This window comes from Equus asinus, chromosome 9 (assembly GCF_041296235.1).
Source record: "Equus asinus isolate D_3611 breed Donkey chromosome 9, EquAss-T2T_v2, whole genome shotgun sequence".
NCBI lineage: Eukaryota > Metazoa > Chordata > Mammalia > Perissodactyla > Equidae > Equus > Equus asinus.
In genome coordinates this window covers 35,016,443-35,041,260 of record NC_091798.1, presented here as the reverse complement: position 1 = coordinate 35,041,260, position 24,818 = coordinate 35,016,443, and the positions used below count along the sequence as shown (strand labels likewise).

Here is a 24,818-nt window from a genome sequence, read left to right as displayed (position 1 = left end):
GGAGAGGGTTTTTTTCTGCCTAGTTCTACCTCATTTGGATCACATTATTTGAATAATTTATAATTAGAATGTGTTAATCGATTACTTTAAAATAATACATTGTTATAAAAATGACAAAATTTTTAAAATTCAAATAAAATAAGCAAAATAGACATTAATGTTTAATTTTTGTTAGTCAGCTAACCAAGGTGTTAAGATCAATAGATACTATACAAATGAGAAGATTTCAAGGTAATGCTTCTCCTCCTTAGTTCATTTGGCCTTTAGAGGCTAAAGAGTTTCTCCTCCATAGTAAAAAGAATGACTTTTTTGGACTCGTAATGGATTTTAACATAATACTACATTACTATCTATCTATCTATATGTATAGGTGCTGCCAGCCTGCCAGCTCGAATAATCACACTGGACAGTAAAGGTAAGAATAATTGAAGTGCATGGACAGCAAAGATTAAATCTAACACTGCTATATTTTCTGACTTTTATTTCATTCAACAGTGCAAAAAAAATGCTCAAAATGCAACAGTGAGAAAGTGGAGGCATTATTTATAGATTGTATATGATTGTTTACTTAGAAAAACTGAGAAAGCTTAGCAATGTTGCTCACATATGATTGACCTACAAAAATCAATAGCATTTCTCAATATCAGCAATAACCAATTAGAAAATATAATAAACAATAAGATAAGCAACAAAAATATAAAATAGTTAGGAATTAAGCTAAGCAATAAAACTTACCACCTCTCTGGAAAATAATTTTAAAATCTAATAAAGGACATCAAAGACTATCAGAATAAATGGAAATTACAATAATTTTAAAAATGTAAATTTTCCCATCACTGATCTATAAATTCCCAATCAAAATTTCAACTTAAACTTGAGAAATTCATCATATTTACTCTAAAATTTATGTGGAACAATAAAGGTCAATGCATAGCTAAGTCAGCTATAAAGCAGAACACTAAAAAGCTGGCCATCAGACCTAAAGACACACAATAAAGCCATAATAATAGAAAAATAGGCCAATGGAACAGAATAAATATGTTGGAAATACAGTCATGGGTATATGAACACCTCATTTATGACAAAATCCAAATAAATAAGAAGAAAATTGTTTAAAAGAGGGTATTAGGAAAACTCATTCACTACATGGAGGAAAATAAAACTAGACCCCTTCATAACTCTATATAAAAAGAGAGGCTCTTGATAGGTTCAAGATAAAAGCAAAAGGATTACAAGGTTAACTGAAGAAAATGTCTTGAACTTCATAAATAAACAAAATATCAAACCAAATTAAAGTGTATACTATATTGGGGAGGGGGTGATTGATTGGTTGCATCACATTTAAGGATTTCTGCTTCTAGGTGGGCTGAGGGTAAGGGTGGCACCTAAATTAGAATCACTCCACAATTTTTCCAAAAAACTGTACAGATTAACCAGAACAAATAAAACCACATCCCTTCAGCATAACCAGACGTTAGAGGACTCCCACTGCAAGCATTTGTGGAGAGTGAGAGAAGGCCAAGAAAACATAGAGAGGAGAGAGAAGGGGCTGTTGGTTAGCAACCTGGGGAGTTCCTCTGGAATTTGAAACTGGCCCTGCTACATGGAGGGCAAGGAGAGAATGAAGGAAGAGTCAGTCCACTCAGATTGGTAGGTGGCACGTTTAATAAACAAGGGAACTCACTTAGGAGGCTTGTCTTGGGCAGCCGCAAGAGGAGATCACACCTGACCGCCAGAATCTCCAAAATTTGTGTAGAAACCTTAATGGGGTTCAGTCACATAAGGCGGCCAGACAGTCTCAGCAACACATTGCTCTCTCGAGGCTGCATCCTTGAAAACGCCTCCAGCCGTGGAAACGGTGGGCAGAACTACATTCCAAAGACAGGGGAAGGGATGAGGAGACCCTGATTGCCTGAGTCCGGTTCAAGGGTCAACCAGCAGTCACATCCTCTCAATGACCTCCTCCAGCAGGGGTGTAGTTGCCTAAGATTGAATTAAAATCACCTCCAGAAGGAGAAATTCTATACTAATTGTGACAAAACTTAATAACAGAAATGACCACAGGGAAGACTTGAAGGCGTGCAGGACCCCAGATGCCAGCCTCAGAAAGACACAACATCTGATGAGGAAAAACCCAGCCCGTTAGAGTCTGGGGTGGTGAGGAAAAGAAGCATGGGAAAGAAATTTGGTATCCTACAACACAAGAGAAAATTTAAAAATTAGGGAATACACTGTGACTTTCCCACTATGATAGGTACAGATAGATGATAGACGGACGGGGGAGAGAGAGAGAGATGGACAGTAGATAGAAATCCATTAAAGAAACTGCACTTCCCTTCACAGACACAAGAGGAAGCTCATGAATTACACGCTCATAATCTTCCCCAAATGCCAACCTGATCCACAAGATAAAGACTCCAAAACAGTCTACATCTACACAAACTTGGAGGAATAAAACTGAAACTCGAAACTGAAACATTTAAACCCGTGAAAATTCTCCCACACAGCCCAAAAGGAACAGCAAAGCAGAAGAAATTACAGCACAATACTTCGAACTAAAGCTACTATTTTCAAAGAAGCATGTAGGAATACGAAAAACACCTTATGTCAGATGATCAAAATCTAAAGAATGGAGAGGGCCATAAACCAGGAGGAAATAAAGTAAGAGCGATTGAAAGAAATGGAAGAAAGAGAAAAAAATGGTCTCAGAAATGAAAAATTACATTATAAGTTGCCCTGGGAAGACTATAGTCATATGAACATTTAATATGAGGAAATGAAGTCGAAAAACAACCAAGATAGTAAAAACAAGATAAAAACATAAAAAAGGGTTAAAAAGAAATCAAATGGAAAACAAGCAAAGGAGATCCAATTACATGTGATTGGACTTTCTGAAAAAGAAAAACAAAACAATAGAATATAACTAATATTTTAAAATATAATCCATAAAAATGTTCAGGAAATTACAGACAATCTAAATCCACATACTAAACAGGTCCACCAGATACCTGGGAAAATTCACCCAGAACGATCAACCCTCAGATATAACCTAGTAAAACTTTAAAGATAAAGAAAAAAACCTCAAGTTTCTAGGCAGGCAAAAAGACTAAAAATCTTAAAATAGCAAGAGAATTCAGCTAGTATCAAAATTCCCAGGAGCAATAGACAAATCAAAGTAAGAAGCAAGCAGCATTTGCAAAAAACTCAAGGGGGAAAAATGCGAACCAAAGATTTTATATCCAGCTAAGGTGTTCTTCAATATCAAGGCCATAAATAAAAAATAACATAAAAAATACTTTTACACATGCAAGAACTTGGGGAATACTGTATTCATGAGTCCTTGAAGAATCTCCTAAAGGATGAATCTCATCCAACCAAGTATGACAGAGGAAATTTAGGTAAAAGGAGTGATGGTGAGGATGTGATATATTTAATTTTAGATTTAAGACTAAAACAAAAGTGGAGACAAGATGAAGAATAATATAAAATGCCATATGTTCTGACAAAGTAAATACAACATGAATTAAAAGTGGAAGAAAAAGGAGAGAGAAAGTGGAAAGGAGAATAAATTCACTGATGTTGCATAGAAGTAGTTCTCAAAATTTTGGCCTCTGAAATACTTTACACTTCTAAAATTCTTGAGAACCCCCTAAAGTTTTTGTTTATTGAATTATCTGTATCAACATTTTCCATATTAGAAATTAAAACTAAGTTATTTCCTTATTTACTTAAAAATAGCAATATAGTAATAAACCTACTACATGGTAACACAAATAACATTGTTAGGAAAAATGATACTTTTCCCAAAAAATACAATGAGAAGAGTGGAATCATTTTACATTTTGCAAATCCCTTTAAAGTCTGGCTTACCAGGAGACAGCCGGATTTTCATATGTGTTTCACACATTTCATTAGCCATCAGAGTGATAACATCATCAGATATCATGTCGCCTCTGGAAAACTTTCACGTGCATTCATGAGAAAATGAGAGTGGAAAAGCAAAATAATGTCTTAGTACTATTGTGAAAATAGTTTGACCTCACAGACTCCCTGAAAGGGTTTCAGGGGCTTCCAGTGGACCACACTGTGAGAACATCTGTTGTACAGATGAAAGGGAAGAGTCAGAGGATACATTAGAACCTGACAAGCCAGATAATAAAGGTTAACTAAGACAATGATGGAGCAGGGCATTGAAAAAGGTATGAGTACAAAGGTTATCACTAAATACCTAACCCTAATACCAAAAGAAATTTTAAAAATTAAAGAGCAAAGCAAAGACATCATGTAGAAAAACACAGAAAATATAAAAATCATCATTACATATATAGTAATATTAATTAAAATACAATGACAGAGACCAAACCTAACAAGCATATTATTAATAAATGTGAATTGGCCTAACTCATCATTTAAAAGAAAAATATTTCCAAAGTGACTCATGAAGAAACATCAAATTTATGATGTATATAAGAAACACATGAAAAAAAGTGATTCATCAAGGCTAAATGTAAAGGGGTAGTTACACACATAACAGGCAAGTGAAATCAGTAAGAAAGCAGGGTTTATCACAAACAACACTCTGTACCTATAATGCAATGAGATAACAAATTAATAGCAATATTTAAGAATAAGAAATTCTTTTACCCGGGAGTTCAAAATTTTCTCTTAAACAAATCTTAAGTGAAAGAGGAAATACAATCTCCAATTTCAGAATCTGTAAAATGTAATGATAATGAAAATGCTACACATCAGAACCTATGCAATATGTTCAAGCAGTAATCAGAAGAAATAACTGACTTATACACATAGCAATAAATATAAAACAATAAAAATTAATGAATTAAATTACAAACTAAAAATACATTTTTTAAACTCCAGGAGACGCCATCATAGGAGAGCTCCCAAAATATTGTGAGGTTTACTTCCAAAAAATGTTTTTTAAAAGAACAATAAAATTAACCCAAAAAAAGTACAAAGAAGAAAATAATAGATAAAAGTGAAAATTAATGTAGTCGAGAAGAGAAATATAAGAAATCTAATTAAGTCAAAATCCTTGTTCTTTTAAGAATATTAACAAAGTAGACACAATACTAGATCACCTAATCAAGAAAAAAGGGAGGAAAGCACGAATATATAAAGGGAGAAATGATAAAAAAAACCATTAAGAAAAAAGGAAACTTTAAAACCATGAGATTATTTCACACACCTCTATGCAAATAAATTTGAAAACCTGCATCAAATGAAAAATTTTTGAAGAAATATAGTTTACCAAAATGACTCAAGTAGATTTGGATAATTTAAATGGATCAATTTTTATAGAAAAAAAAATCGAGGGGCCGGCTCCGTAGCCGAGCGGTTAAGTTTGCGCGCTCAGCTGTGGCGGCCGAGGGTTCGGATCCTGGGCGCGGACATGGCACGGCTCGTCAGGCCACGTTGAGGTGGCGTCCCACATGCCACAACTAGAAGGACCTGCAACTAAGATATACAACTATGTACGGGGTGTGTGTGTGGGGGGGGGGGGGGGGGTTGGGAAATAAAGCAGAAAAAGAAAAAAAAAGGAAGATTGGCAACAGTTGTTAGCCCAGGTGCCAATCTTAAAAAAAAAAAAAAATAGAGAAATTTATCAAGGCTATACCCCACAAAAAAGCACTAGGCCCAGAAGATTTCATAAGGAAACTTTACCAAACTGTCAATAAGCAGCCCCAATGTTACAAAAACTGTTCCAAAGCATAGAAAATGAAGGAAACTTTCAAAATCACTTTATGAAGCAAATATAATATTGATACCAAAATGACATAGTCCAAAAATTTTAAAAATAAAATTACAAACACATAATTTATGAATATTAACGCAAAAATATTAAATATTTATTAGCAAACAGAATTCATCACCACACTGTGAAAATAATACATAATAACCCAGCAAGATTTGTTCTAGGAATGCAAGGTACACTCAATATAGGAAATCCATTAGCATAAAATAACGTAAATGTAAGGAGAAAAATTATAATCTCTTCATAAATGCTAGAAACTTCTTTTTAAAAATTCAACACCCATTCCCAATAAACACACACACACACACCCACGATGCTGAAGCCACAATCTTACTTAGTGTAAAAACTTTACAGATATGTACAAGACTTGTACCTGCAAAATGGGTCCCAATGGTCCCCTTCCATGTCTTCACTTTTTTGTCTAACCCCCTCCCACAATGAATAGTGCTGACCTGTGTCCCCAATTAGGCCCAATCACACAAGAAACGACGTCGTGCGACATCCAGTGCTAAATTACAAAGAACAACTGTAGTTCCCCCCTGGTTCTCTCTTGGATCTTTTGTCCAGCGGAAGCCAGCTGCCTCATTGTGAAGACACTCAAGAAGTGCTATGGAGAGGACCACACGGTGAGAAACTGTGGGCTCCTGCTAACTGACTGCACCGCCTTGCCAGCCATGTGCATGAGCCAATTAACCCTCTGATGTCTGCAGCCCCGGCCACCATCTTGACTACTACTTCCTGAGAAACCCTCAAGACAGAATCAGGCAGCCAGGCCACTCCTGAATTCCTGACCTGTAGAAGATGTGGGACATAACAAATGTTTATTATTATTTTAAGCCACTAAGTTTAGAGGCAATTTGTTATGTACGCAGCAACAGATAACTAGTACAACCTGGATGAGAAAGCCTTAAAAACACTACTGAAAGACACAAAGTCAGATGTGAACAAACAGAGAGGCAGCCCTTGTTCTTGGACAGGACAACTCAATATCATAAAAAGATCACTTTTCCCTACATTAATTTATAAAGTTAAGGCAATAACAATAAAAATACCAGTGAGTTTTCTCTTTTTTTGAGGAAGATTAGCCCTGAGCTAACATCTGCTGTCAACCCTCCTCTTTTCGCTGAGGAAGACTGGCCCTGAGCTAACATCCATGCCCATCTTACTCTACTTTATACGTGAGACACCTGCCACAGCATGGCTTGCCAAGTGGTGCCATGTCCATACCTGGGATCCGAACCAGTGAACCCCAGGTCACTGAAGTGGAACGTGCGAACTTAACCACTGTGCCACCAGGCTGGCCCCTACAATAAGCTTTTTTTATGAAGCTAGATAAGTTGCAAAAAAAGTTCATATGGAAGTTAACATGCATGAATGGCCAGGAAAACACTGAGAAAACAAAGCTATGAAAAGGGACTAGCCCTACCAGATATTAAAACACTCCATAAAGCTTGCATTATAAGAGCAGTGTAGTACTGACACAGGAATGGGCAGACAGACTGGTGCAGTAGAATAGAATAGAAAGCCCGGGTAGAGACACAAGTACATATGGAAATTTAATATATGATGAAGGTGGCTCCCAAACCCCTGGGCAAATCTGGGCAAAGATGAAATTTTTAAAAATGGAACTGAGATAACTGGATAGTCTTTTGGAAAAAGATACAATTAAATGCATTCCTCACATCACATGTAAAAATAAATCCCAAATGGATGCAGGGCTCTAAATGTTAAATATAAAACCAAATACTAGAAGAAAACACGGTTGACTTCATCTATGACCTGGGCATAAGAAAAGTTTCTAAGTCTTAAAATTTGGTTGAAAATTTTTTAAAAGATAAATTTGACTATACAAAACTTAAAACTTTTTCATGAAAAAAAAACCCACAACCAAAGTAAAAGTGACAAATGACAAACTGAGGAAAAATACGTGCAGAATGTATCACAGATAAAAAGGTATTATTCTTAATATACTTAAAAACTCTTAAAATAAAGGGGGAAAAAAATGACCAAAACCTCAATAGAACAATAACTTAAAGGCACAAGCAAACAAGTCATAAAAGATATACAATGGTCCTTAGTCATAAAACTATTTCAATTTTATTCATAATAAGAGAAAAGTAAATTAAATTACCCTGAGACACCATTTCTCTTGTGTCGGATTGGCAAAAAATTAAAAATCTTGGCAACACATTCTGCTGGCAAGGCTGTGAGGCACTCTCTTTCATTGCTGGTGGGAATGCAAATGATAGAACCCTTATACTGAGGAATTGGCAATCTGTAATAAAATTACATACACATTTCCTTTTAACTCAACAATTAAATACGCATTTCCTTTTAACTCACCAGTTCTAGGATTTACTCTGAAGATACACCTCTAACAATAAGAAAATACATTTGCATTAGGTTACCTATTGCAGCATTATCTATAAATGCAAAATATTGGAAACAATCTAAATGTCAGTACATAGGAGATTGGTAGAATCAGTTATGATACATACACACAGTGGAGTGATGTGCGTTTGTAATAAAGAATAAAGGCCATCTCTATGAGCTAAGGTGAAGTGAGTTCAGCACATATTGATAAGTAACATAAGCAAAGTGCAGATATATTTATATTTCCATAGTCATAAAGTGTTTTTGTAAAGGTAGTTCATTACACAGGGAAAAAGGATCATTGGCAGACTCACCTTAATCAAGCAACCAAAGTTAACACCTTCAGTAATGGTATAAATTGATACTATGTGCCTCCTGACATGATGCCCTGAGAAGAAAATATCACCTTTGTAGTATTTCTGCAAAAAAATTCATAATCATAAAAAACATCACACAAACACAAACTTAGGAACAGTCTATAAAATAAAATGTTAAGGACACGAAAGATAAAGATCCCTGAGGGACAGAAAGGAAGAAAGGAGAGAAAAGAGATGTGACAGGTAGAATCTTGGATTGGAGGAATAGCTATAAAATGTAATTGGCAAAATTTGAACTTGGATAGTAGATTAGATAATAATACTTAATTAATGTTAAACATCCTGATTTTATGCTTATACTCGGGTTAAATCTTGGTCCTGTTCTTAGGAAACACTCACTGAAATACCTTGGAGGAAGGAAATATTATGTCTGCAATCTATCCACCAATGGGTCTTTAAAAGTATAAATAATGGATGTGTGTGTGTGTATCTGTATATATACAGTTGGCCCTCTCTACCCACATGTTCTACATTCACAGATTCAATCAACCATTCAACCAAGCACGGATGGAAAGGCCTACAATGGTTGTATCTATACTGAACAGGTAAACCTTTTGTTTCTTATCATTATTCCCTAAACAATACAACAACTATTTATATAACATTTACATTTAGAAAATACATAAGTATTATAAGTAATTTAGAGATGATATAAAGTACGCAGGAGGATGTGTGTAGGTGATTTGCAAATACTACACCATTGCATATGAGGGACTTGAGCATCTATATAGAGAGAGAGAGAATGACAAGCAAATGAAGCAAAATGCTAAAATTAGTGAGTCTGAGTAAATAACATACTGGAGTTCTTATGTATTACTTTTGAAACTTTTCTGCAAGTTTGAAGTTAAAAATAGTTTTTTAAGTGTGGATTTCTGTTTGACAAGTGACAACATGGACAAAGTTCACCAGTGGTTGAAAGCATGGGAGAAGGTATTTGGAATGTCTAAAACTCACAAGGCCTTGACTGGACGTAAAAGGAATTCCTGCAAAGCAATAAGAAAAAACAGCAATCCCAATAGAAAGAAAGACAAAGGCTATGAAGAGACAATTTACAGAGGAGGAAACCCCAAGAGCTATCAAACATGCAATAAAGTGCTCAGAGTCATTGATAGTTTGAGAAATGCAAATTTAAAAAAAAATAAGATATCACAACTCTATTAACTCACAAACATTAGAATTCTAAATAACTCTAAGGGTCACTAGAAGTGTGGGGATGTAGGAACACCTATACATTGCTAATACATATATATGGTGATATAAATGGTATAACCACTCCTTTTAATAATCTGGCATTACTTAATCAAATTATACATACACTGTTAAAGAAAAACTTTACTGGACACTTGTTAAAAATGTCAAGGGGGGCGCCGGCCCCATGCCTGAGTGGTTAAGTTCGTGCACTCCACTGCAGCGGCCTGGTGTTTTGCTGGTTCAAATCATGGGCATGGATATGGCACTGCTCATCAGGCCATGTTGAGGTGGCGTCCCACATGCCACAACTAGAAGGACCTGCAACTAAGATATACAACTATGTACCAGGGTAATTTGGGGAGATAAAGCAGAAAAAAAAAAAAGGTTGGCAACAGTTGTCAGCTCAGGTGCCAATCTTTAAAAAAAAAATGTCAAGGGGGGCCAGCCCCATGGTGTAGTAGTTAAGATTGGCACACTCCACTTTGGATGCCCAGGTTTGTGGGTTCAGATCCAAGGCATGGACTACCATCACTCATCAGCCCTGCTGTGCTGGCCACCCACATATAAAGTGGAGGAAGATTGGCACAGATGTTAGCTCAGAGCTAATCTTCCTCAAGCAAAAGAAAAGAGGAAGATCGGCAACAGATTTTAGCTCAGGGCTAATCTTCCTCAACAACAACAAACAGTCAAGGGAGACTTTAAGACATTGCAATAGGGGAGAGAGATTGAACTCAACTCTGCTGAAACAAAAGGCAGAAGAACTTTTAAACGCTGGGGTGAGCTAACGGGAAAGTACCGGAGGACATTGTGGGGAGGTTGGTCAATGTGATTGGGCCATCTGTGTTTGCTAATTCTCACTTTTCAAAGTTAGGATCCTACCCTCCCACAGAGACTGGGAGATAGGGATGCTGTCTCCTTCCATGATTACGCTTAAAGGGATGACTCCCAGATCCTTGAGAAAGGCATTTTCTGAGTTACAGAGTATCAACAACACAATTACAAGTTTTCTAAAGTAAATACTCTAAGAAAAGGGAGGTCAGGGGCCTATAATCAGGAAGAAACTTGTCTAAAGTTTAGCCAAGCTGAGGGGAAAGTTAAGGTAATCTTGGTCAACACCTACCAGCAACTCCATTCCTGAAGATGGATGTATGGATAGATAGACAGACAGAGAAATAAATAGATAAATAGATAGATAGATAGATAGATAGATAAAGTAGGCAGGCATATATTTACAAGTATGTCCACTAAAGATTGTATTTAGGACCAGGGAGTTGGAACCCATCATGGTGCCCAAGAATGGATAGGTCAAGTATGGTGGATACATACTATGCAGATTATGAAGCAATTTTTCTGAACCATAGCCCCTGGTTTTTACATCAGCTGTAGCTTTTTACACCAGCTGTAGCTTTTTACACTGACAGCTTTCCACCCTGCCACTTGTCTATCAACTTTTCAGACTTAGGCTTTCTCCCAAACAGGGAAACTGCTTTGCCCACAAACACTGTGCACTGGCTCTTAAGGCTGCTGTCTGGAAGTGACTCATGTCTCTTCCAGTAACGTTTCATTGGCCAAAGTAATTCACATGGTCATGCCCAATTTCAAAGAAAGGAAGACAACTGCAATTCTACCACATGCCCAAAAGGTAGAGAGCAGATAATATTTAATGAGCAGCACTAATGACTAGGACATTCTCAAAATGCCTGACTAAGGTGGTTTTGACTAATCGTGAGTGACATAAAGATCCATGACAAGGAGTCATTTGTAATTTTACTGAGGCATGAATTTGAATCACACATGTGAATGAGGATGAAACTCATTGGAGAGAGCACCAAAGCAAGTTTCTTATCTGTGAATGAACCACCAACTGCCCAACATCCACATCACATCATATCATATTGCAACTTTGTTGTTGCAAATGCACTAATGCTCAGGAAGTATACTTAGGTTTCACAGGGGAAATCATCTGCTGTAAATTTGAGGACTATCAGAGTTCTTGAGACATATCTCATTTTGAACATAAGGGTCCATTCATTGATTTATCAGTCACATTATTGATCATGGCAAAGATTCACATCAACTACTGTTCTCAGCCACAATGCCTCTCCAGTCATAAGATTCACGGTGACTAAGATGTATACTGACTGGAATTCAACGAGTCCAATGTATCAGAGAGACAGCCGTATATCAAAGTGGTATGAGCACTGTGGAGCTCTTTATCCCTAATTGTTAGAGAGTGTGACATGGGAAAGAGCATAGGATTTGGAGCATAAAGACTCACTCACTGAATAACCTTAGCACGACAGCGAACTATTCTTAGCCTCAGTGTCTTTATCAGAAAATGAGGCTGCAATACGCAGGTCATTTCTCTTCCTTGCCTCACTTTGTTCCTTTTATCCTTCACTCCTGTTGAAATTATGCTATGAGAACTGTCAAATTTAGCAAGGAGAAGGGTTTGTTTGTGTCCATTTTGAAGAATCTAAATAACTGAGTCTCCTTCTATAAGAGGACGCAAAGGCTATAAAGGTCCACCTTTCACCTCTCAGCAGGGACCAGAGCACAGGATCCTTGTCCCTGAGTCCAGGAGGCAACCAGGCCCTCAGGAGTAGCAAGGACAGAAGGAGATCAGAGAAAGGAGGAGCCTCTGAAAGACCTCCTAAAGTAGACTGAAAGGAGGCTCAATGAGGAAAGCAAATTCTGTTGTACATTACCTGCTGTATTTTCTTACCTGCGTGCCTGTCTGGACAGTCCATGCACAACCAACGGCTACAGTAATAACTCCATCACTAAAGGCAGCTGTAGACCAACAGGTTTTCAAACTATAAAGTGTTATAAACAAATGTGAGGGGTTATAATTATGATCTCAAGGATTATAGTGTGTGTCTGCGGCAAATTCCTCCAGAGGGCAACTGGGGAGGGGCATATTTGAAGCCCTTTAACTTGCTAGATCTAGAACCATACTTATAGTTTTCATGTCCTGAGCCCTTCTCCCATCTGCTTTATCAAGGACTTTCTTTTTTTTTTTTTTTGTAAAGGAATGGGAAAATATGACATTGATTGAAAATATTAACAAATTTTGACAGAATTTTTTTTGCTTTAAAAGGAACATTTTAAATACAAAGTTTGGGTAATAGGGCAAAATTTCAAGTTGAAAGATATTCTGTATTTCTTGATTTAGAGGATGACTCGCAATTTGAAATGGCTGAGATTAACTTTTTTTTTAAAGATTGGCACCTGAGCTAACAACTGTTGCCAATCTTCTTTTTTTTCCTGCTTTTTCTCCCCAAATCCCCCCAGTACATAGTTGTATATTTCGCTTTTTCTCCCCAAATCCCCCCAGTACATAGTTGCAGTTGTGGGTTCTTCTAGTTGTGGCATGTGGGACGCCACGTCAGTGTGGCCTGACAAGTGGTGCCATGTCTGTGCCCAGGATCCTAACCAGCGAAACCCCCAGGCCACCGAAGGGGAGCACGCAAACTTAATCACTCAGCCATGGGGCCAGTCCCCTGAGATGAACATTTTAATAAGTAATTCCCTCTGAGACAGACATTGTTAACTTTGAGAAATCAAAATTGTCTTTGGTTTAGTTTATTGCTAATAATGCTTAGTAAGAAACAAAGAGTATTTGACATATGTTCTCCTTAATAATAAGAGGAGGACCTATTACTCAAAAGTTCTTTTTTGTTGTTGTTGCGGTAACAACAGTTTATAACATTACATAAATTTCAGGTGTACATCATTATATTTCCATTTCTGTGTAGATTACACCACTTTCGCCACCCAAAGACTAATTACTATCCATCACCATACACATGTGCCCAGTCACTCCTTTCACCTTCCTCCCTCACCCCTTCCCATCTAGTAAGCACCAATCTAGTCTCTGTATCTATATGTTTATTTGCTGTGTTGTTGTTTTTATCATCTATTTATGAGTGAGATCATGCAATATTTGACTTTCTCTGTCTGACTTATTTCACTGAGCATAATGCCCTCAAGATTCATCCATGTTGTCACAAATGGCAAGATTTCATCTTTTTTATAGCTGAGTAGTATTCCATTGTGTATATGTACCACATGTTCTTTATCCATTCATCCCTTGGTAGGCACTGAGGTTGTCTCTTTGAGAAGTACAAGTCTACTGCAGCTGACAAACTGCACCATCCCCAGGCCCACACACCTGGTCCACACGTTCCTGCCCAGTGTGCATGCCCCACTCCCCTAATGTGGACCCCCTTGCCCTGCTGCAGAGGCCCCACACACTCTGCCAATGCAGGCCCACCCTCAAACACACCCTGCCCTGCAAAAGCAGATCCACTTGCCCCACTGCAGAGATCCCACAAACCCCGCCTATGCAGGCCCACAAACTGCTGGAGGGCTTGCTGGTGGGTGGGGCTTGTCCCTAGGGCAGGCTGCCTGCCCTGGTTGAGCTGGATTAAATAGGTGCTCTAGAGGGTAGGGTAAACCCCTGCACTAACAGGCAAGGAAAAGGACTCCAATGTCATCTGCCAGTGTCTGTGTCAACATGCCTATAGTAGGTCACAATAATGGCTACCAATGTCTCAGTCCCTGGGAAGGTGGTCCCAGCCACCTCCTGCCTCCCTGAGACACCCCCAGAGCCTATCAAGTGAGTCTCTTTTCACCAAAGGGCTGTGCACCTTTCTTTCTGGTGATTTTGTGTTGCTTTCTGAAACAGGTGAATTTGCGTGTGGGTCCTTTAAGAGCATGCTTCTCTTTCTCTTATGTTCAGTAGCTTTTCTGGGTGTATTCCCCACTGTTGTTAATAGCCAACAAACCCAGATACTCATCTCAGATGTGCTGAGTTCAAAAGCTGCTTATTGTGGCATAGCTGTCCTGCTCAGATCTCCGACTCCTCCTGCAGAAGCTTCATACCTTAAGATTGCTCCTGGCTGTGAAGTGCCACAGCCAGAATGTGGCTTATTTCCTCTCCAGAAAGATATTTCTGCCTCTTCCACCCCAGTCAGCACCGTTGCTTGTTGTGGAGGTTCTTTTTATCCAGTTTCCAGTTCTCTCTCAGGATTAATTGTTCCAAAGGTAGTTGTAAATTTGTTGTATCTATGGGAGGAGGTGAGTTCAGAATCCTCTTATGCCATCATCTTCCCAGCAATCCTATCAAGGACTTTCTAACACAATTTTGAGAAATGAGTTATTCCACACAAGTACAAAGGCATGCTGTTGGAGAAAATGTTTCCAACTAGAATAATGCTTAGAGTTAGAGTTGGGAGAGTTCTCATAGAGCATTTGGGGAAGTGTTGTCCAACAGAACTTTTTGTGATGATGGACACATTCTGTACCTGCGCTGTGCTATATGGTAGTAGCCACTAGCCACATATGGCTATTGAGCACTTGAAATATGGTTAGTGTGACTGAGAAATTTAATTTCCAATTTTATATAGTCTTAATTTAAATTTGAATTTAAATAGTCAAATGAGGCTAGTGACTACTGCATTGGATAGTGCAGATTAAGGAAAAGGTTCTTGACCTGGGAGCTATAGACCTCCTAGTATCCAAAGGTAGCCTTCAGAAGTCACATAATACCACCTAAAATTGTGTGTGAAATATTGAGTATGCAAAACAATACTATTTATCTTTCAATAATACATAGCTATCCAAGAACAAGTATTAAGTAAATTGGGTATCAATGGGGAGGATGGTACAGGATTGAAAATGAAAATGGGGATGAGAGGTGAAGGTGAAAATAATAAAATAAATAAAATAAAAGTAAGAAGATGGTTCTGCACACACTAAACATGACAGCAGACCAAGAACTAAAGAGTACAATAACTCAACTCTTTTGTGCCCAATGTACTAAACAAAGAAAGAAAAAATTGTTTGTATGGGTGTTTTTCAAGGTCAGAGTTAGCTTTCATCAAATTCTCAAAGAGGTCCAAGAATCCCACCCAAATGTCAAAAATCTCTGAGCTAGCAGAGAAAAACCTCAGAACAGAAGGGATGGGAATGGGATGTGGGTTGGTTAAATGATATAATAGATAATATTTTATCTGACACAATTGGGATTGGCAGTTGGCTGGTTAACAAAGAAAGTGAGAGATTTTATCTTAAAGTGGGAAAATATAAAAAAATAGTACTCACACATTTAAAATATTTTATTTCAACTTATAATATATAAAAATACATGTATTTGCCTTTTCCAGTCTCCTGGTGTAGAGCCAAGGACTTTTCTTTGTGAATGAGTTCATTGACTAGATTTTTGCTCTATATTTCTCCCATAAATCAAAGCCATAATGCATTTTCTGATTTCCAGTATGTTTCCCTAAATGGAGCAAGAACATAGAGACACTTCTGAAGCAATCTGAGTGAAGAATTCTTCCTGAACTTCACAATTTTCCAAAACTTTTATAGTTATTTAGCCCACATCTAATATAAAGGCATTTTTTTTTCAATTTAACTTAATGAGTCTTTCCAAAGCAAGAAAGTAGGTTTCATAAAAAACATCCTCTCTCTCTCTTTTCTCAAACGCCAACAGTTGTAGGTAGGCAGAATGACGGCCCCCCAAAATGTCCATGCTCTAATCCACAGAATGTATGAATATGTTATTCTACATGGCAAAGGGGACTTTGCAGATATGATTAAATTAAGGATCTTGAGATGGGGAGGATTATGCTGGATTTTCTGGTGGGTCCAATCACAAGGGTCCTTGTGAAAGAAAGAGGTGGAGAACCAGAGAGTAATTTGAAAATACTGTGCTAGTAGCTCTGAAGATGGAGAAAGCAGTCAGCCATAAGTCAAGGAACGCAGGTGGCCTCTAGAAACTGGAAAAGGCAAGGAAACAGAGTCTCCCTTAGAGCCTTGGGAAGGAATGCAGCCCTGCTGGTACCTTGATTTTAGTCCAGTGAAACTCATTTCAGACTGACATTCAGTAAAATAATAAATCTGTATTGTTTTACGCCACTGGTTTGTGGTTATTTGTTAAAGTAGCAATAGGAAACTAATACACCAGTTTACATAATAGTTAATTAAATTAAATAATTATAAATGCAATGAGCAAAAACTAATTTGGGAATAAATACAAGCAACCCTTCAAAACATGTAATTGAACTTTTAAGACCCAAAGTGTACAAGCAAATGAGTGAGGTATATTAGTAGTAATTATTCAGGACGCTGTGGTATCAATCAGCATGTTTTATGGGAAAATGGAGAGCATACATTAATCCAGCGAACCAATCTCTTAATCCAGAAAGAGAGCATCTATTTTAGTGGCTGACTTTTTTTGAGTGGTCACTAGGCACTATGCTAATCATTTTACTACAATTCTGTAAACAGATATGGTTTTCAACTATATTTCACCAATGAGGAAAGTTAAATTCAGAGTGCTTAAATAACTTGTCTCAGACCACACAGCTAGTAAATGGCAGACTTACTAGCCAACACTTGTTCTGTGATCCATCTGATTCGAAAGCCTAAGCTTTTAGGGTCCTTTCCAAACTTGAGTTTCTATATTTTACAGATGCTAACCCAAATATCTCACTTTACAGATGAAAAACTACAATTAGTCTAAGCAATTCTAGCTCTATCATCATAGTCAAGATCACAGCAAGAAATAGAATAATCAAACAGGGTAATTTAAAAGGAACTGAATAAAGGACTTTTCACAAGATGTGTTTTTACATACACTCAGAAAAATACCAAGTAAGTCAAAATGGAGTTTACTCCACCTCAGGGAAAGAGGGCAAATAGGATTGCATGACATGACATGACATGGTGTAAATAATATAGTTTGTGATCAGGAAATATAAATCAAGGGATAGAGAGACACTTCTCTTAGATGCATCTGGCACTACATGGCATTACTATGAAATTTCATTTGAGGTTTGATAAATATGTGGCCACATGGTGATTCTAGTTCAGCTACTTATTAGCTGTGTGCTCTTGGACAAGTCACTCACCCACTGTGAGCCTTTGATTGCTCATCTGTAAATTACCTCCTACCATCTTCACAGGGTTGCTTCAGAACTAAATGAGATAATGGATATGGAAGTGCTTAGTAAATAAACTAAAAGGTCCTCTACAGATATAAGTGATTTCAATTACATGTGAAATGGATGATCAGCATGACCAATTTGTCATGAGACTAAAGTAAAGTAGTCTTACTTAGGGCTCCCTCTGAAGTGAGCAGCATTTTAGCTCATTGAGAAATGTTGCTTTTTATTTAAAACCTTGCTGATGTTACAGGCTTGTCACCCAGGACCCCTCATCACTGCTTCTGACTTCTGGGAAATGAAAATTAAGTATCATTTTAAAATAAGACAAGATGACAAATTAAAGCCCAGGCAGGTTCCTTTGCAATTACAACCTAACACTGCAAATGGTTCTTGTTCAAATGGTCTCATTAAATCCAACAGTTCAATTCCCTCTTCAATATACAGTATCTAATTGTTGCTATACAGTAAAGCCACACGTTTACTATAAAAATAAAATGCCAAAAATCACAACCATTTTGGTCTTTAATGTTTAAAAAAAGTTTTACTCAAGTTCTTGAAATTATAAACAAAACAATACATAGTGTTGAGTGGGTTGCCCAGATCTCTTTTCTGAGAAAAATGTTTTTGTTTGAATGTATGAACTGGGAGGCAGAACAGATGCTAAGTGAATTGTGAAAAGGATTACCTTAATTTTACATGTCTTATACTCCTAAGCAAAATATTTGATAAGTGGACACTGGAAAGGAAGAGAGGGTGACAGGTAAATGATCAACTGATGTGGAGAGATAATTCACAAAAGATATGTAATTGATCAATAATAATATTAAAAAACTTCAACTGTAAGCTCCATGAGAGCAGGGACTTTGTTTTGCAAACTGTTCTATCTCTAGAGCCTCCTGCAGAGCTTGGAACACAGTAGATGCTCAATATTTATTGACACGATGAATAAACTTTCCTGGTATTCCAGTAAGTGCGAAATAAAACCATAATAAGATGACATTATTCATCTAATGGATAACCAAAATTTTGATTTTTTTTTTTCATGATATAACCCAGTGTTCGCAGGGCACCCAAGGAGAAGACTTCAAGTATGATTCTACTTTTTGGAAATCACTTCGGGGAGGGGGATAGAAAAAAGAGAAGGAGAAAGGAAGAGAGAAAAATAGGAAGAGAGAAGGAAAAGAAGGGAGAAATGAAGGGTCTTTAAGTTCATCTATTCCATCACCTTCATTTTACAAATGATGATGTCATTCATTTATTCAAGATGGGACCAATCCCTGCTCACAAGCTTACAGTCAAATGGAGGAGACAGGCACTGAACAAAGTCATTACAAGGAGAAGCGCAAAGTGCCATGGGAGAGTGTAATGGGAGACCCAGCCTAGACTCAGAGAGATCCTCCCAGAAAGTTTCAGCTAAAACTTGAAAGAAAGGTAGGATTTATGCAGAGGAAGAAGCCCAAAGACTTTGGACTTATAAGAAGTCAGTGGTGGTACAACTAAGACCCCTGGACATTACACATAAAACAAATAAGAAGACTACGAAAAGTGGAGTGAAGAAAGCAAACCAGCTAGGAAACTTGAGACCCAAAGAACAACACTGCAATAAGTTTCCTGGCTTTTCTTTTTGCCTCACATATCCCAGACTGAACGCTGGAGAAACCAGAAACCTGGAAATGCCAACAGGTACAGACCAAAAAAAAAGCCAAAATAAAAGCCTGTTCTCTCTAGGCAGAGGACCAGGAAACGGGCAGCCTAGCAAGATAGAAACAGTTAGAAGATATTTACTGTACTCCAGCAAAATACCATAGAAAAAGATACAGCAATAGTTATTACTCAAGCTGAACAACAGAAAGAAAATACACTGGAAAAAAAACAAAAATAAACAGAGCTTCAGGGTTCTATGCAACTATAACCAAAGATCTAACATTCATGTCATAGTTCCAGGAGAGGAGAAAGAGGCTGGGGCTGAAAGGGTACATGAAGAAATGACTAGAAACTCCCCAAATTTGGCAAAAGACATAAATCTACAGATTCAAGATGCTGAACAAATTCCAACAGGTTAAACCTAAAGAAATCCACAACAAAACACATCATAGCCAAATTTTAGAAAACTAAAGCCAAAAAGAAAAAAAAATCTTGAAAGCTGTGAGAGGGAATCAACACCTTATTGATAGGGGAAAAACAATGGATTTCTCATCAGAAGCCATGGAGGCCACAGAAAGTGGCATAAACATTTTTCAAGTGTTAGAAGAAAAGAACTCTTAACCCCAAATCCTATATATCCTATGATAATATCCTTAAAGAATTAAGGAGAAATCAAGATATTTTCAGACAATGAAGAACCAAACAAATTAGTTTCTAGAAATTCTATCCTACAAGTGTGGCTAAAGTAGGTTCTCTAAACAGAAAAGCAACAATAAAAGAACATTAGGAACATCAGGAAGGAAAAAAAAAACATGGTAAATAAAATATGGGTAATTCTTTCTCCTATTGAGTCTTTTAAATTATATTTGATGGTTAAGCAAAAATTGTAACACTGTCTGATATGGTTCTAAATACATGTAGAAGAAATATTTAAGGTAATTAATTATAAACAGGAAAAACTAGGAAAGTAAAGGGAGGTAAAGTTTCTACACTTCACTCAAAGTGGTAAAATGATGATACCAGTAGACTGTGATATGTTATATATATAACGTAATACTTAGAGCAACCACTAAAAAAAAGCTGTACAAAGAGATTCACTCAAAAACACTACATGTAGAGAAATCAAACAAGAATTCTAAAATGAGTTTGAATAGCCCAAAGGAAGACAAAACGTAAAAAAAATAAAATGGAAGACTTAAGCCCTAATACATCAATAATTACATTAAATGTGAATGATCTAAATCACCAATTAAAAGTCAGAGATTGGCACAGTGGATTAAAGCACATCACCCAACTGTATGCTATTTACAAGAAAGTCACTTCAAATGTAACAAATAATACAGGCAGATTAAAAGTAAAAGGACTGCAAAAAATATATCCGACAAACATTAATAAAAAGAAATATAGGCATTCCTATTAAAGGCACTCCACCTAAAGGAGACTTCAAGGCAAAGAAAATTGCCAGGGACGGTGAAAGACATTATATAATGATAAAAGGGTTAATCCAAAAAGAAGACATAGTAATCCTAAACATGCATGCACCAAACAACAGAGCTGCAAAATATGTGAAGCAAAATTGATAGAAATAAAAGGAGAAATAGACAAATCCACAATTGTAGTTGGAGACCTCAACACTCTTCTCTCAGCAATTAATAGCACAAATAGACAGAATACCAGAATATAGAAGAAATCAGCAACATCATCAACTAAAAGGATCCAATCGACATTTACAGAACACTCTACCCAACCACAGATGAATACTCATTATTTTCAAGTGCCTATGGAACATATACCAAGACAGATTATACATCCTGGGTCACAAAACAAACCTTAGAGGCTGGCCCCATGGCTGAGTGGTTAAATTCGCATGCTCTGCTTTGGTGGCCCAGGATTTTGCTGGTTTGGATCCTAGGCGCAGACGTGACACCACTCATCAGACCACACTGAGGCAGTGTCCCACATTCCACAAGTGGAAGGACCTATAACTAAAATATACAACTGTGTACTGGGGAGATTTGGGGAGAAGAAGCAAAAAAAAAAAAAAAAAAAAGAAGCAGAAGACGATTGGCAACAGTTGTTAGCTCAGGTGCCAGTCTTTAAAACAACAACAACAACAAACCTTAGCATATTCAAGGAATTGAAATTATACAGTGTGTGTTCTCCAACCACAATGGAATCAATAACAGAAAGATAGCCGGAAAATCTCTAAACAATTGGAAACTAAACAGCACATTTCTAAATAATCCATAGGTCAAAGAGAAAATCTCAAGGCATATTAAAAAAAAATACATCAAACTGAATAAAAATGAAAATACACCTTGTCAAAATTTGTGGGACACAGTTAAAGCAGTGCTAGAGGGAAATTTACAGCACTAAATGTATACATTACAGACACGGAAGTCTTAAAACAATAATCTAAGCTTCAACCTCAAGACTTAGAAAAAGAAGAGAAAAATAAACCCAAAGCAAGCAGAATACAGAAATAAGAAAGAGCAGAAATCCACAAAATACACCAAAAGCGATAGAGAAAAATCACTGAAACAAAGAGCTGGTTCTTCGAAAAGATCAATAAAATTGACAAACATCTGGCAAGACTGACAAAGAAAAAATAGAAGACACGAATTACCAATATCAGGAATAAAACAGAGGATATCATTAAAGACCAGGCAGACATCAAAAGGATAATACAAAAATACTATGAACTCTACACACATAAATTTGACAATTTAGATGAAATGGACCAATTCCTCCAAAAACACAAACTACCACAAGTCACCCAACATGAAATAGAACATTTGAACAGCCCTACAACTCTTAAAGAAAACACATTTGTAATTAAAAATCTCCCCAAAACAGAAAGCTTCAAGCCTAAATGGTTTCACTGGAGAATTCTACCAAACATTAAAGAATTAACACCAACTTAACACAATCTCTTCCAGAGACGCTGGGTGCTTACTGTGTGTCAGGCACTGTTCCAAATGTTTTTACACATCTTGAACTCATTAGATCCTTTCAACAACCTGGTAAAATAGGCCCTATTGTCACTCCCTCCCGCACGAGGACAGGAAGCTCAGAGAGCTTATGTATACAGCATAACCAGGATTCCAGTTCAGGCTTCTGGGCTATATTTGAATCAAATCAGATGCTCAGATTTCTTGTATTTAAATCTTATTCTAATGCCAAATACATTGTCAAATTTTACTTTTGTGAGGGGAAATTCGGATCTGACCAGGATTTGCCTTTTCAACAACGAAGTTGGGGTACTACCGGAGTTGGCATTCTCAGGAGAGAGATATGTGTTTTGTAAATAAAAATTAAGGTTACTCCTGTTGGCAACTGTCATACGATTTCCACCTAGATGACAGTTAAGATATATCTGAGGGAATAGGCCAGAAAAGAGGTTTGTTATTGGAAATGGTAAGAGGTTCACTATAATACAGAACCAGTCACACCACTATAATTACAAGAATCAAGAATCAAAACACTGCTTCATTAATTTTTTCCTTGCTTGTCATTTTACCCCATCACCACTAATTATACCCCTTCCCATTGATTTTAACAAGCACCCTGGATTAAACGCTGTAGACAGACTGGTTAAAGAAAGCTGCCGTATATTGGCGTATCTGAACAGCCTCCATTAGGAAAAAAATATGTTAAAAACATTACACAGTAGTCTCCCCCTTATCCATGGTTTTAGTTACCCATGGTCAATCGCGGTCCAAAATTAATGCTACATCACAGCTATGTCACAATGCCTACATCATTCACTCACTTCACTTCATCACATAGGCATTCTGTCCTCCCGTGCAGTCATGAGAACAAGGGTGAATATAGTACAATATTTTGAGGAGAGACCACATTCACGTAACTCTTACTACATATCATTATAATTGTTCTCTTCTATTATTAGTTGTTGTTAATCTCTTACTGTGCTTAATTTCTAAATTAAACTTCATCATAGGTAGGTATGTATAGGAAAAACATAGTATACACAGGGTTCAGTACTATCTGAGGTTTCAGGCATCCACTGGGGGTCTTGGAACATATCTCCCACAGATAATGGGGGACTACTGTATTGACAAATAAAATTTTCCTGACTAGTATTTTCTCTGAACAAAAGAGAAAACATGCCTGCTCCCCCAAAATTACAGGGAACAAGAATTTAAAATTTAATATTCAATAAATGCTCATCATACTTATGTACTGCTTTCCCAACAACTGAGAGCTCTACATTAACTAAGCCCTCAGAATAACCCAGGATGCCCCTGATGGCAAGGCTTGCCCGAGTTTACTGGATATTGGCCCCGTTTGTATCACAAAATACTGGCAGGCAAAGATGATGCTGCTGGGATGTAAGGCTGAATCTGAGGGACAAGGGAATCCTGGGAGTTACAGGGAATGGGGGTGGCCCACATCAGGGCTTCTCTAACTTTCCCAGAGAGGAAGCTGGCTCCCGCCAGCAGAACCCTGGATCATTTGGGATGCACTAATTGCAAGTGCTTGGATCAGGCTGAAGCAGATGTAATTGCCTTTCTCCGTATTTCCATTAGATTCAACCTAATGTAACACCTGCTATGTACTAGGCAGCACGCTAAGTAGTGCTCTAAGCAAACTGTCTTTTAAGTCTCATGTTTTAAAAAATTAAGCATCCATTTCAATTTTACATTCTACAAAGTTATATGTTTGTTTTAATATAAAAATAATGTTTTTCAATCACATAGACACAGAGATTGGATTGGTGGTTACCAAAGGGGAAGGGGTGAGGGAGGGGGACGAAGGGGGTGATTAGGCACAAATATGTGTGGTGATAGATGGTAATTAGTCTTTGGGTGGTGAACATGATGTAATCTACAGAGAAAGTGAAATATAATGATGTACACCTGAAATTTATATAATGTTATAAACCAATAAAATTAAAACAAGAAAAGAATGTTTTTCCCACAAATCTTTGAGGAAAATGAATGCTCCAAGAGGTGCATTTTGCCCATCTATCTCGTGGCTTCACACATACCTCGGAGAGATAACTATATACCCCCAAGGGCACAAACACCCTGTTCTGAGGACTGCAGTGACACTCCCAGGAAGAGATTTCAGAGGCAGATCAGGGGGAAAATAAACGCCGCGACGACACTTTGCTCTTCCTCAATTCTTCTCTGCAATATCCTTGCCTTTCCTAAGGCCCCAAAACACTGATGGCATGTATTTTTTCCAGGAAGAAATGATTCTCATAGTACTTGACATAACAATTAACACCTAAGGAAACAAGTTATAATCCTAGCTTCTGACTTCACACATACAAAAAGACTACTTTCCAGACTGGAATAGTTCCAATTGTAATCTGATGCAAGGTTTAATCCAATTTGAAGCTGTAATTAAAAATTGTAGCCATCTAGTGCCTCTGATGTGACTCCACGCTTTCCAAACTTAGATCCAGTCACCAAGACGCCAGCAGAAAAGCTGCAGTGAGCTTCTTCCCGCTGTACACCTATGGATGTGTTCAGA

At 37.3% G+C, this 24,818-nt stretch overlaps 1 protein-coding gene across 4 annotated transcripts in view; it reads right to left on the bottom strand.

Moving 5' to 3' along the window:
- Positions 1 to 5,629: 5,629 nt before the first annotated feature.
- The window catches only part of PRELID2 (PRELI domain containing 2), a 95,501-nt gene continuing 76,312 nt past the window's right edge, over positions 5,630 to 24,818 (bottom strand). The window contains exons 9-10 of one of the 4 annotated variants that reach the window (XR_011505785.1): positions 8,461 to 24,801; positions 5,645 to 8,048 (exon numbers count right to left, since the gene is read on the bottom strand). The gene's annotated coding sequence lies outside the window, so the exon portion shown is untranslated. Of the gene's footprint in view, positions 24,802 to 24,818 lie in introns of all 4 variants that reach the window. The other 3 variants (XR_011505786.1, XR_011505787.1, XR_006534578.2) reach the window with 3 other exon arrangements.